Below are 13,790 nucleotides of genomic sequence, written 5' to 3' on the forward strand. Positions count from 1 at the left end.
ATTATTTTTTATATTTTCAACAAACATATATAACAGTTAAACTAAACAGTGGTAGAAATTAAAAAAAAAATTGTTTTCTTCTTCTTGTAGTCATATTTTTTATTACTTTTATAATCTGGGATGCGTTGAAATTAGGATTTAAAAATTCCTCTTGTCCAAATGAGTCTTTGTTTTTTATATCCTCCTTGTTGGGTCTCTCCATGTTACTAATATTAGGAGGAAGTGAAGGAGCTCTTGAAGTCCAGTCTGAATCCAATTCTCCATTAGCAATTTTGAGAACATCATTGCACAATTTCTCCAGATACTTCACGGACATTTTCTCATAGATGTTCCTTGCTATCCAACGGCTATTGCCTTTTGGTAACACAATGTTGGTTCTGCGTGTGCCTAAAGGCTCTGTTTTTTTCTTTTCAACAGTTACAACTGCCTGTGTTCTACCGACGTTGTTATTATGTGTTAAGACGGCCAATTTAGTCCGCGCTTCCATACCGTCAATGGAGAAGTGTATCCTCTTTGTGCGATACTTTAATGCAAGGTTATGGAAATTCTCTAAAGCCCCTGTATGGCAGTTGTGTACCAGATGTTGAAGAGCATTCTCTAGTTGCCGGCTATTTACAATCTTTTGAATGTGGAGATAAGGTGGTTTATCTTTTTGTAGCCAAAAAATTTTATCATCATTTTCAACAACAATTTCGCCATGTGAACATTCGGAATACAACTCTCCATCCCACTGGTGTTGATCAATTAGATGGTGTAATAGCGATAGCCATTTTTCTTTCAAAAGGTCATTGTTGTCATCGCAAGTTTGTATGCTCCACCAAAAATGCCTGATTATTTTTGGAATCCAAGGTGTTATCTCCTTACATAACTTTAATCTGCTTGCAGAAGTAAGCTTCTTTTTGAGTGACTTGGCATAATGCCATACATCAAACTGGTGTTTGATATTGCTATATTCCTGTCTCATTTTCTTTCTGATTCCCACATGCCGATCAGATGCAAATATTTTTATGTTGTATTTTTCATTTAGTAGTCGATCGAGAACAATCCCGAAGCCATGCTTCTCCATAGCAACAGATGAAGAACATTGAGTTCTTTGCACGACTTCAAAGTCTAATATTTTCAGTGTGACGGTGTCCATCATTGTGTACACGCAATATTTTGCATTATGTCCAGGGCTATCACACTGCCCGTCGCCTGCAATGCACAAATCTTTATGCAGAATATCTTCTTTGGTAGATTTTTTATCTAGTTGCCAGGCCAAATCAATTGCAGGGAAAATAAACTTACTTTGGTAACGGTAAAAACTTTTTTCTGAAAAACTCAACAGGCCAAATATATTAAAAAGTTCTTTTACCTTATGAAAATTCAGTCCACTAAACAAGATTGCAGCAGCGAGAAGTAAATTGCCCGCACCATAATTTTTAATTTTTGGTTGGTTTTCAAAAACTTTAAATTTGTGACCTATACCACAAGTTGCATTCACTGACATATAGGTTCCTTCAATATTCTTTTTAAAACTTTTAATAAGAAATGGACAGTCAACATCAAATTGACATTTTACCTTATACAAGAGATTATCCAGGCATGATTCAAAAACTACAAGTTTATTTTCCAACACCAAGTCTTTTTCTTCTGTAAAGTTGACCAATGGTGTTTGTTGTTTTTGGATATTAGAAAATGTATTGAATGAATTTAAGGTTTCGTTATCGTTAGATGTCAAGCTTTGATCATGTGGAATGTAAGTTTCATCCTTTTTCGAATTGTCTAACTCTTCTTCCGTAACACTAATGGATAAATTCATTAAATCATCTTCTATTGTTTTTTCTTGTGTCTCTTGGAGAAGTATTTCTAAGTCTTCAGTAACTGGATCGATCTCATTAGGAAAAAATTCTTTTTCCAAATTTCGCCTTTTCCTTAAAGGAGATGCAACTTCTTCTGTATGGTATTTTCTTGTTGAATTTATTATGGATTGTGGAGTCGAAGAGGTTATTGGTAACCCGAAAACCCTATTAGTCAAGTTTGGATTGGAGACAGTAGTGCATTCATACTCCTCCTTGAATGTGATGACACAATTACTGAAAGTGTAGTTGGTCTGTGTACTAGCATCTTTAAATTTACTGGACACTTGTGTCTCTTCATTAATTAACTCTTCCACTATTGTACTCGATTCTGAAGGTTCATTCAAAGCTAACATTTGTTTGCAGTCTCTCCTTCTTTTATACAGTTTTTTTTTGAAAGGATTCCGATATTATGCTTCCACCATCTTCAATTATTGGAAAAATTGTTGGTAAAGCATCTTTTTTAAGATATTTTTGGTGGTTAATCACTTCGTAGCAATCGGGTGTAAAATGACAAGAGCAGATTCTAAATTTGTCCTTTTTCCTACCCTCCAGTATTTTGGTAACCATGCTGTCAATATCGTTGAATTTTTGTCTAGTCTGCTCTAGCCATGTTTGAATTCTTTGAAAATCTGGAGGAAAACGATGAAGGATAATGTTTTCACTTTGTCCTTTGCGACCTGTTTTGCTGAAACATTCATTTACTATGCAGGACGGCATTTTCTTGACTATACAAATCACACTATCCTAGGATAAAACAAAAATTTTGAAAAAAAAAATATTTTATTTTATAGGCTATTGTATAATAACTAAACATAAGTGACATCAATTAGAAGGCATCATTTTACTCATACCTGTTAGTCAATACGCCTCCAATGTTGACCAGGTTTACTATGTTGATTTTCATGCAATGAAAGATCACAGATGTTCAATGAAATCACCAGAATGACGTACTTTTTTGAGGTTGGATAAAAGTTTTTCTGATTATGGATGACCTATACAGAATAAAAAGGATATATAATTGGTATAACTCCTTCATCAGACACTAACATTCACTTCTCTGAATAAACTTACCTATTACTGTTTCAATTTCATCCACGAATAAAAATGGACTACTAAACTACTAGTAGTTGTTTTCTAAAAACATTATAAAGATAAAAAAATTAGTTCTATTTGGTACATACGTAATGTCAAAAATATAAGAATGTAATATAATGTACTTTGCTGTAATTCAAAAATTTTATTTGCAATCAGGAAATTGTATAATTGCTATATAGGTGCACAACTATAAATAATTAACGTTCTTGCCTAACATCTGTGACTGTCAGCAGTGGTGGTGAAACATCTGACTGACAGCAGTGGTGGCGTAACATCTGTGACTGACAGCAGTGGTGGTGAAACATCTGACTGACAGCAGTGGTGGCGTAACATCTGTGACTGAAAGCAGTGGTGGCTAAACATCTGACAGGCAGCAGTGGTGGTGTAATATCTGTGACTGACAGCAGTGGTGGTGAAACATCTGACTGACAGCAGTGGTGGCGTAACATCTGTGACTGTTGGTAGTCACTTTCAGGAAAGGAGAAGGGGGGTGAGGGAACCATCTAACCCTTGGCCCCAACATGCCCTCCCACCACAAATAACACAGACAACCTTGTCACGTTTATAACTTTTATTTAACAATTTTGTTGGGTGGTAGTCGGCCACAGCTAATTCTTTAAACGGCATAACCATAGCTGAGCCCATGCGATCCGCCAGCCGCTGGGCTCCCAGCGGGCGGATGACGCCAGTTCACCTGCTCAGTAACCAACTTCTGTTTACCAGCCGCCAGCTGTGACTTAATAGGATGCCCCAATTAACAAGACCTACATGACCAAAAAACCCACCAACAGAAACCTCGTATCCAAACAATAGGGAGGGAGGGAGGGACACAGCGCTTCTGCAAAGAGGAAGAGGGAGGGGACGCAGAGCCTTATAAAGGGGCACTCAGCAGCACGCCCCTTCCTGCCGGCAGGATGCAACCATTAACCCCCAACGCCCCAGAACCTTAACCCAAACGAATGGGGCCCTATAACAAGGATAGGGGACCTAGGAAAAGGGGAAGGGGGACCCACAGTCCCTGTACACCCTCCCCATATGGTCAGGTGTCCACCAGACTGACAGCAGTGGTGGCGTAACATCTGACTGATAGCAGTGGTGGCGTAACATCTGTGACTGACAGCAGTGGTGGCGTAACATCTAACTGATAGCAGTGGTGGCGTAACATCTGTGACTGACAGCAGTGGTGGCGTAACATCTTACTGATAGCAGTGGTGGCGTAACATCTGTGACTGACAGCAGTGGTGGCGTAACATCTGACTGACAGCAGTGGTGGCGTAACATCTGACTGACAGCAGTGGTGGTGTAACATCTGTGACTGACAGCAGTAGTGGTGAAACATCTGACTGACAGCAGTGGTGGTGTAACATCTGTGACTGACAGCAGTGGTGGCGTAACATCTGACTGATAGCAGTGGTGGCGTAACATCTGTGACTGACAGCAGTGGTGGCGTAACATCTAACTGATAGCAGTGGTGGCGTAACATCTGTGACTGACAGCAGTGGTGGCGTAACATCTTACTGATAGCAGTGGTGGCGTAACATCTGTGACTGACAGCAGTGGTGGCGTAACATCTGACTGACAGCAGTGGTGGCGTAACATCTGACTGACAGCAGTGGTGGCGTAATATCTGTGACTGACAGCAGTGGTGTTGAAACATCTGACAGGCAGCAGTGGTGGCGTAACATCTGTGACTGACAGCAGTGGTGGCGTAACATCTGACTGATAGCAGTGGTGGCGTAACATCTGACTGATAGCAGTGGTGGCGTAACATCTGACTGATAGCAGTGGTGGCGTAACATCTGACTGACAGCAGTGGTGGCGTAACATCTGACTGACAGCAGTGGTGGCGTAACATCTGTGACTGACTGCAGTGGTGTTGAAACATCTGACGGGCAGCAGTGGTGGCGTAATATCTGTGACTGACTGCAGTGGTGTTGTAACATCTGTGACTGACTGCAGTGGTGTTGAAACATCTGAGGGGCAGCAGTGGTGGCGTAACATCTGTGACTGACTGCAGTGGTGGCGTAACATCTGACTGACAGCAGTGGTGGCGTAACATCTGACTGACAGCAGTGGTGGCGTAACATCTGACAGTAAGCAGTGGTGGCGTAACCTCTGTGACTGACAGCAGTGGTGGCGTAACATCTGACTGATAGCAGTGGTGGCGTAACATCTGACAGGCAGCAGTGGTGGCGTAACATCTGTGACTGACAGCAGTGGTGGCGTAACATCTGACTGATAGCAGTGGTGGCGTAACATCTGACAGGCAGCAGTGGTTGCGTAACCTCTGTGACTGACAGCAGTGGTGGCGTAACATCTGACAGGCAGCAGTGGTGGCGTAACATCTGTGACTGACAGCAGTGGTGGCGTAACATCTGACAGGCAGCAGTGGTGGCGTAACATCTGTGACTGACAGCAGTGGTGGCGTAACATCTGTGACTGACTGCAGTGGTGTTGAAACATCTGACGGGCAGCAGTGGTGGCGTAACATCTGTGACTGACTGCAGTGGTGTTGAAACTTCTGACGGGCAGCAGTGGTGGCGTAATATCTGTGACTGACAGCAGTGGTGGCGTAATATCTGTGACTGACAGCAGTGGTGGCGTAACATCTGTGACTGACAGCAGTGGTGGCGTAACATCTGACTGATAGCAGTGGTGGTGTAACATCTGACTGACAGCAGTGGTGGCGTAACATCTGACTGATAGCAGTGGTGGCGTAACATCTGACAGGCAGCAGTGGTGGCGTAACATCTGTGACTGACTGCAGTGGTGTTGAAACATCTGACGGGCAGCAGTGGTGGCGTAATATCTGTGACTGACTGCAGTGGTGTTGAAACATCTGACTGATAGCAGTGGTGGCGTAACATCTGTGACTGACAGCAGTGGTGGCGTAACATCTGACTGATAGCAGTGGTGGCGTAACATCTGTGACTGACAGCAGTGGTGGCGTAACATCTGTGACTGATAGCAGTGGTGGCGTAACCTCTGTGACTGACAGCAGTGGTGGCGTAACATCTGACTGATAGCAGTGGTGGTGTAACATCTGACTGACAGCAGTGGTGGCGTAACATCTGACTGACAGCAGTGGTGGCGTAACATCTGACAGGCAGCAGTGGTGGCGTAACATCTGTGACTGACTGCAGTGGTGTTGAAACATCTGACGGGCAGCAGTGGTGGCGTAATATCTGTGACTGACAGCAGTGGTGTTGAAACATCTGACTGATAGCAGTGGTGGCGTAACATCTGTGACTGACAGCAGTGGTGGCGAAACATCTGTGACTGACAGCAGTGGTGGCGTAACATCTGACTGATAGCAGTGGTGGCGTAACATCTGACTGACAGCAGTGGTGGCGTAACATCTGACTGATAGCAGTGGTGGCGTAACATCTGACAGGCAGCAGTGGTGGCGTAACCTCTGTGACTGACAGCAGTGGTGGCGTAACATCTGACTGATAGCAGTGGTGGCGTAACATCTGACAGGCAGCAGTGGTGGCGTAACATCTGACGGGCAGCAGTGGTGGCGTAACATCTGTGACTGACAGCAGTGGTGGCGTAACATCTGACTGATAGCAGTGGTGGCGTAACATCTGACAGGCAGCAGTGGTGGCGTAACCTCTGTGACTGACAGCAGTGGTGGCGTAACATCTGACTGATAGCAGTGGTGGTGTAACATCTGTGACTGACAGCAGTGGTGGCGTAACATCTGACTGACAGCAGTGGTGGCGTAACATCTGACTGACAGCAGTGGTGGCGTAACATCTGACTGATAGCAGTGGTGGCGTAACATCTGACAGGCAGCAGTGGTGGCGTAACCTCTGTGACTGACAGCAGTGGTGGCGTAACATCTGACAGGCAGCAGTGGTGGCGTAACATCTGTGACTGACAGCAGTGGTGGCGTAACATCTGACTGATAGCAGTGGTGGTGTAACATCTGACTGACAGCAGTGGTGGCGTAACATCTGACTGATAGCAGTGGTGGCGTAACATCTGACAGGCAGCAGTGGTGGCGTAACATCTGTGACTGACTGCAGTGGTGTTGAAACATCTGACGGGCAGCAGTGGTGGCGTAATATCTGTGACTGACTGCAGTGGTGTTGAAACATCTGACTGATAGCAGTGGTGGCGTAACATCTGTGATTGACAGCAGTGGTGGCGTAACATCTGACTGATAGCAGTGGTGGCGTAACATCTGTGACTGACAGCAGTGGTGGCGTAACATCTGTGACTGATAGCAGTGGTGGCGTAACCTCTGTGACTGACAGCAGTGGTGGCGTAACATCTGACTGACAGCAGTGGTGGCGTAACATCTGACTGACAGCAGTGGTGGCGTAACATCTGACAGGCAGCAGTGGTGGCGTAACATCTGTGACTGACTGCAGTGGTGTTGAAACATCTGACGGGCAGCAGTGGTGGCGTAATATCTGTGACTGACAGCAGTGGTGTTGAAACATCTGACTGATAGCAGTGGTGGCGTAACATCTGTGACTGACAGCAGTGGTGGCGAAACATCTGTGACTGACAGCAGTGGTGGCGTAACATCTGACTGATAGCAGTGGTGGCGTAACATCTGACTGACAGCAGTGGTGGCGTAACATCTGACTGATAGCAGTGGTGGCGTAACATCTGACAGGCAGCAGTGGTGGCGTAACCTCTGTGACTGACAGCAGTGGTGGCGTAACATCTGACTGATAGCAGTGGTGGCGTAACATCTGACAGGCAGCAGTGGTGGCGTAACATCTGTGACTGACAGCAGTGGTGGCGTAACATCTGACTGATAGCAGTGGTGGCGTAACATCTGACAGGCAGCAGTGGTGGCGTAACCTCTGTGACTGACAGCAGTGGTGGCGTAACATCTGACTGATAGCAGTGGTGGTGTAACATCTGTGACTGACAGCAGTGGTGGCGTAACATCTGACTGACAGCAGTGGTGGCGTAACATCTGACTGACAGCAGTGGTGGCGTAACATCTGACTGATAGCAGTGGTGGCGTAACATCTGACAGGCAGCAGTGGTGGCGTAACCTCTGTGACTGACAGCAGTGGTGGCGTAACATCTGACAGGCAGCAGTGGTGGCGTAACATCTGTGACTGACAGCAGTGGTGGCGTAACATCTGTGACTGACAGCAGTGGTGGCGTAACCTCTGTGACTGACAGCAGTGGTGTTGAAACATCTGACGGGCAGCAGTGGTGGCGTAACATCTGTGACTGACTGCAGTGGTGTTGAAACATCTGACGGGCAGCAGTGGTGGCGTAACATCTGTGACTGACTGCAGTGGTGTTGAAACATCTGACGGGCAGCAGTGGTGGCGTAATATCTGACTGACAGAAGTGGTGGCGTAACATCTGACTGATAGCAGTGGTGGCGTAACATCTGACTGACAGCAGTGGTGGTGTAGCATCTGTGACTGACAGCAGTGGTGGCGTAACATCTGACTGACAGCAGTGGTGGCGTAACATCTGACTGATAGCAGTGGTGGCATAACATCTGACAGGCAGCAGTGGTGGCGTAACCTCTGTGACTGACAGCAGTGGTGGAATAACATCTGACTGATAGCAGTGGTGGCGTAACATCTGACAGGCAGCAGTGGTAGTGTAACATCTGTGACTGACAGCAGTGGGGGCGTAACATCTGACTGACAGAAGTGGTGGCGTAACATCTGACTGATAGCAGTGGTGGCGTAACATCTGACTGACAGCAGTGGTGGTGTAGCATCTGTGACTGACAGCAGTGGTGGCGTAACATCTGACTGACAGCAGTGGTGGCGTAACATCTGACTGATAGCAGTGGTGGCATAACATCTGACAGGCAGCAGTGGTGGCGTAACCTCTGTGACTGACAGCAGTGGTGGAATAACATCTGACTGATAGCAGTGGTGGCGTAACATCTGACAGGCAGCAGTGGTGGCGTAACATCTGTGACTGACAGCAGTGGTGGCGTAAAATCTGACAGGCAGCAGTGGTGGCGTAACATCTGACTGACAGCAGTGGTGGCGTAACATCTGACTGATAGCAGTGGTGGCGTAACATCTGACAGGCAGCAGTGGTGGCGTAACCTCTGTGACTGACAGCAGTGGTGGCGTAACATCTGACAGGCAGCAGTGGTGGCGTAACATCTGACTGATAGCAGTGGTGGCGTAACATCTGTGACTGACAGCAGTGGTGACGTAACCTCTGTGACTGACAGCAGTGGTGTTGAAACATCTGACGGGCAGCAGTGGTGGCGTAACATCTGTGACTGACTGCAGTGGTGTTGAAACATCTGACGGGCAGCAGTGGTGGCGTAACATCTGTGACTGACTGCAGTGGTGTTGAAACATCTGACGGGCAGCAGTGGTGGCGTAATATCTGTGACTGACAGCAGTGGTGTTGAAACATCTGACTGATAGCAGTGGTGGCGTAACATCTGTGACTGACAGCAGTTGTGGCGTAACATCTGTGACTGACAGCAGTGGTGGCGTAACATCTGAATGATAGCAGTGGTGGCGTAACATCTGACTGACAGCAGTGGTGGCGTAACATCTGACTGACAGAAGTGGTGGCGTAACATCTGACTGATAGCAGTGGTGGCGTAACATCTGACTGACAGCAGTGGTGGCGTAACATCTGACTGACAGAAGTGGTGGCGTAACATCTGACTGATAGCAGTGGTGGCGTAACATCTGACTGACAGCAGTGGTGGCGTAACATCTGACTGACAGCAGTGGTGGTGTAGCATCTGTGACTGACAGCAGTGGTGGCGTAACATCTGACTGACAGCAGTGGTGGCGTAACATCTGACTGACAGCAGTGGTGGCGTAACATCTGACTGATAGCAGTGGTGGCGTAACATCTGACTGACAGCAGTGGTGGCATAACATCTGACTGATAGCAGTGGTGGCGTAACCTCTGTGACTGACTGCAGTGGTGTTGAAACATCTGACGGGCAGCAGTGGTGGCGTAATATCTGTGACTGACTGCAGTGGTGTTGAAACATCTGACTGACAGCAGTGGTGGCGTAACATCTGACTGATAGCAGTGGTGGCGTAACATCTGTGACTGACAGCAGTGGTGGCGTAACATCTGTGACTGATAGCAGTGGTGGCGTAACCTCTGTGACTGACAGCAGTGGTGGCGTAACATCTGACTGACAGCAGTGGTGGCGTAACATCTGACTGACAGCAGTGGTGGCGTAACATCTGACAGGCAGCAGTGGTGGCGTAATATCTGTGACTGACAGCAGTGGTGTTGAAACATCTGACTGATAGCAGTGGTGGCGTAACATCTGTGACTGACAGCAGTGGTGGCGAAACATCTGTGACTGACAGCAGTGGTGGCGTAACATCTGACTGATAGCAGTGGTGGCGTAACATCTGACTGACAGCAGTGGTGGCGTAACATCTGACTGATAGCAGTGGTGGCGTAACATCTGACTGATAGCAGTGGTGGCGTAACATCTGACAGGCAGCAGTGGTGGCGTAACATCTGACTGACAGCAGTGGTGGCGTAACATCTGACTGACAGCAGTGGTGGAGTAACATCTGACTGATAGCAGTGGTGGCGTAACATCTGACAGGCAGCAGTGGTGGCGTAACCTCTGTGACTGACAGCAGTGGTGGCGTAACCTCTGTGACTGACAGCAGTGGTGGCGTAACATCTGACTGATAGCAGTGGTGGCGTAACATCTGACAGGCAGCAGTGGTGGCGTAAATTCTGTGACTGACAGCAGTGGTGGCGTAACATCTGACTGATAGCAGTGGTGGCGTAACATCTGACTGATAGCAGTGGTGGCGTAACCTCTGTGACTGATAGCAGTGGTGGCGTAACATCTGACTGATAGCAGTGGTGGTGTAACATCTGTGACTGACAGCAGTGGTGGCGTAACATCTGACTGACAGCAGTGGTGGCGTAACATCTGACTGATAGCAGTGGTGGCGTAACATCTGACTGACAGCAGTGGTGGCGTAACATCTGACTGATAGCAGTGGTGGCGTAACATCTGACAGGCAGCAGTGGTGGCATAACCTCTGTGACTGACAGCAGTGGTGGCGTAACATCTGACAGGCAGCAGTGGTGGCGTAACATCTGTGACTGACAGCAGTGGTGGCGTAACATCTGTGACTGACAGCAGTGGTGGCGTAACCTCTGTGACTGACAGCAGTGGTGTTGAAACATCTGACGGGCAGCAGTGGTGGCGTAACATCTGTGACTGACTGCAGTGGTGTTGAAACATCTGACGGGCAGCAGTGGTGGCGTAACTTCTGTGACTGACTGCAGTGGTGTTGAAACATCTGACGGGCAGCAGTGGTGGCGTAATATCTGTGACTGACAGCAGTGGTGTTGAAACATCTGACTGATAGCAGTGGTTGCGTAACATCTGTGACTGACAGCAGTTGTGGCGTAACATCTGTGACTGACAGCAGTGGTGGCGTAACATCTGACTGATAGCAGTGGTGGCGTAACATCTGACTGACAGCAGTGGTAGCGTAACATCTGACTGATAGCAGTGGTGGCGTAACCTCTGTGACTGACAGCAGTGGTGGCGTAACATCTGAATGATAGCAGTGGTGGCGTAACATCTGACTGACAGCAGTGGTAGTGTAACATCTGTGACTGACAGCAGTGGTGGCGTAACATCTGACTGACAGCAGTGGTGGCGTAACATCTGACTGACAGAAGTGGTGGCGTAACATCTGACTGACAGCAGTGGTGGCGTAACATCTGACTGACAGAAGTGGTGGCGTAACATCTGACTGATAGCAGTGGTGGCGTAACATCTGACTGACAGCAGTGGTGGTGTAGCATCTGTGACTGACAGCAGTGGTGGCGTAACATCTGACTGACAGCAGTGGTGGCGTAACATCTGACTGATAACAGTGGTGGCATAACATCTGACAGGCAGCAGTGGTGGCGTAACCTCTGTGACTGACAGCAGTGGTGGAATAACATCTGACTGATAGCAGTGGTGGCGTAACATCTGACAGGCAGCAGTGGTGGCGTAACATCTGTGACTGACAGCAGTGGTGGCGTAAAATCTGACAGGCAGCAGTGGTGGCGTAATATCTGTGACTGACAGCATTGGTGTTGAAACATCTGACTGATAGCAGTGGTGGCGTAACATCTGTGACTGACAGCAGTTGTGGCGTAACATCTGTGACTGACAGCAGTGGTGGCGTAACATCTGACTGATAGCAGTGGTGGAGTATCATCTGACAGGCAGCAAGGGTGGCGTAACATCTGTGACTGACAGCAGTGGTGGCGTAACATCTGTGACTGACTGCAGTGGTGTTGAAACATCTGACGGGCAGCAGTGGTGGCGTAATATCTGTGACTGACAGTAGTGGTGGCGTAACATCTGACTGACAGCAGTGGTGGCGTAACATCTGACTGATAGCAGTGGTGGCGTAACATCTGAATGACAGCAGTGGTGGCGTAACATCTGACTGATAGCAGTGGTGGCGTAACATCTGACAGGCAGCAGTGGTGGCGTAACATCTGTGACTGACTGCAGTGGTGTTGAAACATCTGACGGGCAGCAGTGGTGGCGTAATATCTGTGACTGACTGCAGTGGTGTTGAAACATCTGACTGACAGCAGTGGTGGCGTAACATCTGTGACTGACAGCAGTTGTGGCGTAACATCTGACTGATAGCAGTGGTGGCGTAACATCTGTGACTGACAGCAGTGGTGGCGTAACATCTGTGACTGACAGCAGTGGTGGCGTAACATCTGTGACTGACAGCAGTGGTGGCGTAACATCTGTGACTGACTGCAGTGGTGTTGAAACATCTGACGGGCAGCAGTGGTGGCGTAACATCTGTGACTGACTGCAGTGGTGTTGAAACATCTGACTGATAGCAGTGGTGGCGTAACATCTGACTGACAGCAGTGGTGGTGTAACATCTGTGACTGACAGCAGTGGTGGCGTAACATCTGACTGACAGCAGTGGTGGCGTAACATCTGACTGATAGCAGTGGTGGCGTAACATCTGACAGGCAGCAGTGGTGGCGTAACATCTGTGACTGACTGCAGTGGTGTTGAAACATCTGACGGGCAGCAGTGGTGGCGTAATATCTGTGACTGACTGCAGTGGTGTTGAAACATGTGACTGATAGCAGTGGTGGCGTAACATCTGTGACTAACAGCAGTGGTGGCGTAACATCTGACTGATAGCAGTGGTGGCGTAACATCTGACTGATAGCAGTGGTGTTGAAACATCTGACGGGCAGCAGTGGTGGCGTAACCTCTGTGACTGACAGCAGTGGTGGCATAACATCTGACTGACAGCAGTGGTGGCGTAACATCTGACTGATAGCAGTGGTGGCGTAACATTTGACTGATAGCAGTGGTGGCGTAACATCTGACAGGCAGCAGTGGTGGCGTAACATCTGACAGGCAGCAGTGGTGGCGTAACATCTGACTGATAGCAGTGGTGGCGTAACATCTGACTGACAGCAGTGGTGGCGTAACATCTGACTGATAGCAGTGGTGGCGTAACATCTGACTGATAGCAGTGGTGGCGTAGCATCTGACTGACAGCAGTGGTGGCGTAACATCTGACTGACAGCAGTGGTGGCGTAACATCTGACTGATAGCAGTGGTGGCGTAACATCTGACTGACAGCAGTGGTGGCGTAACATCTGACAGGCAGCAGTGGTGGCGTAACATCTGTGACTGACAGCAGTGGTGGCGTAACATCTGACAGGCAGCAGTGGTGGCGTAACATCTGTGACTGACAGCAGTGGTGGCGTAACATCTGTGACTGACAGCAGTGGTGTTGAAACATCTGACTGATAGCAGTGGTGGCGTAACATCTGTGACTGACAGCAGTTGTGGCGTAACATCTGTGACTGACAGCAGTGGTGGCGTAACATCTG

This window comes from Bufo gargarizans, unplaced genomic scaffold (assembly GCF_014858855.1).
Source record: "Bufo gargarizans isolate SCDJY-AF-19 unplaced genomic scaffold, ASM1485885v1 original_scaffold_1817_pilon, whole genome shotgun sequence".
Classification (NCBI taxonomy): Eukaryota; Metazoa; Chordata; class Amphibia; order Anura; family Bufonidae; genus Bufo; species Bufo gargarizans.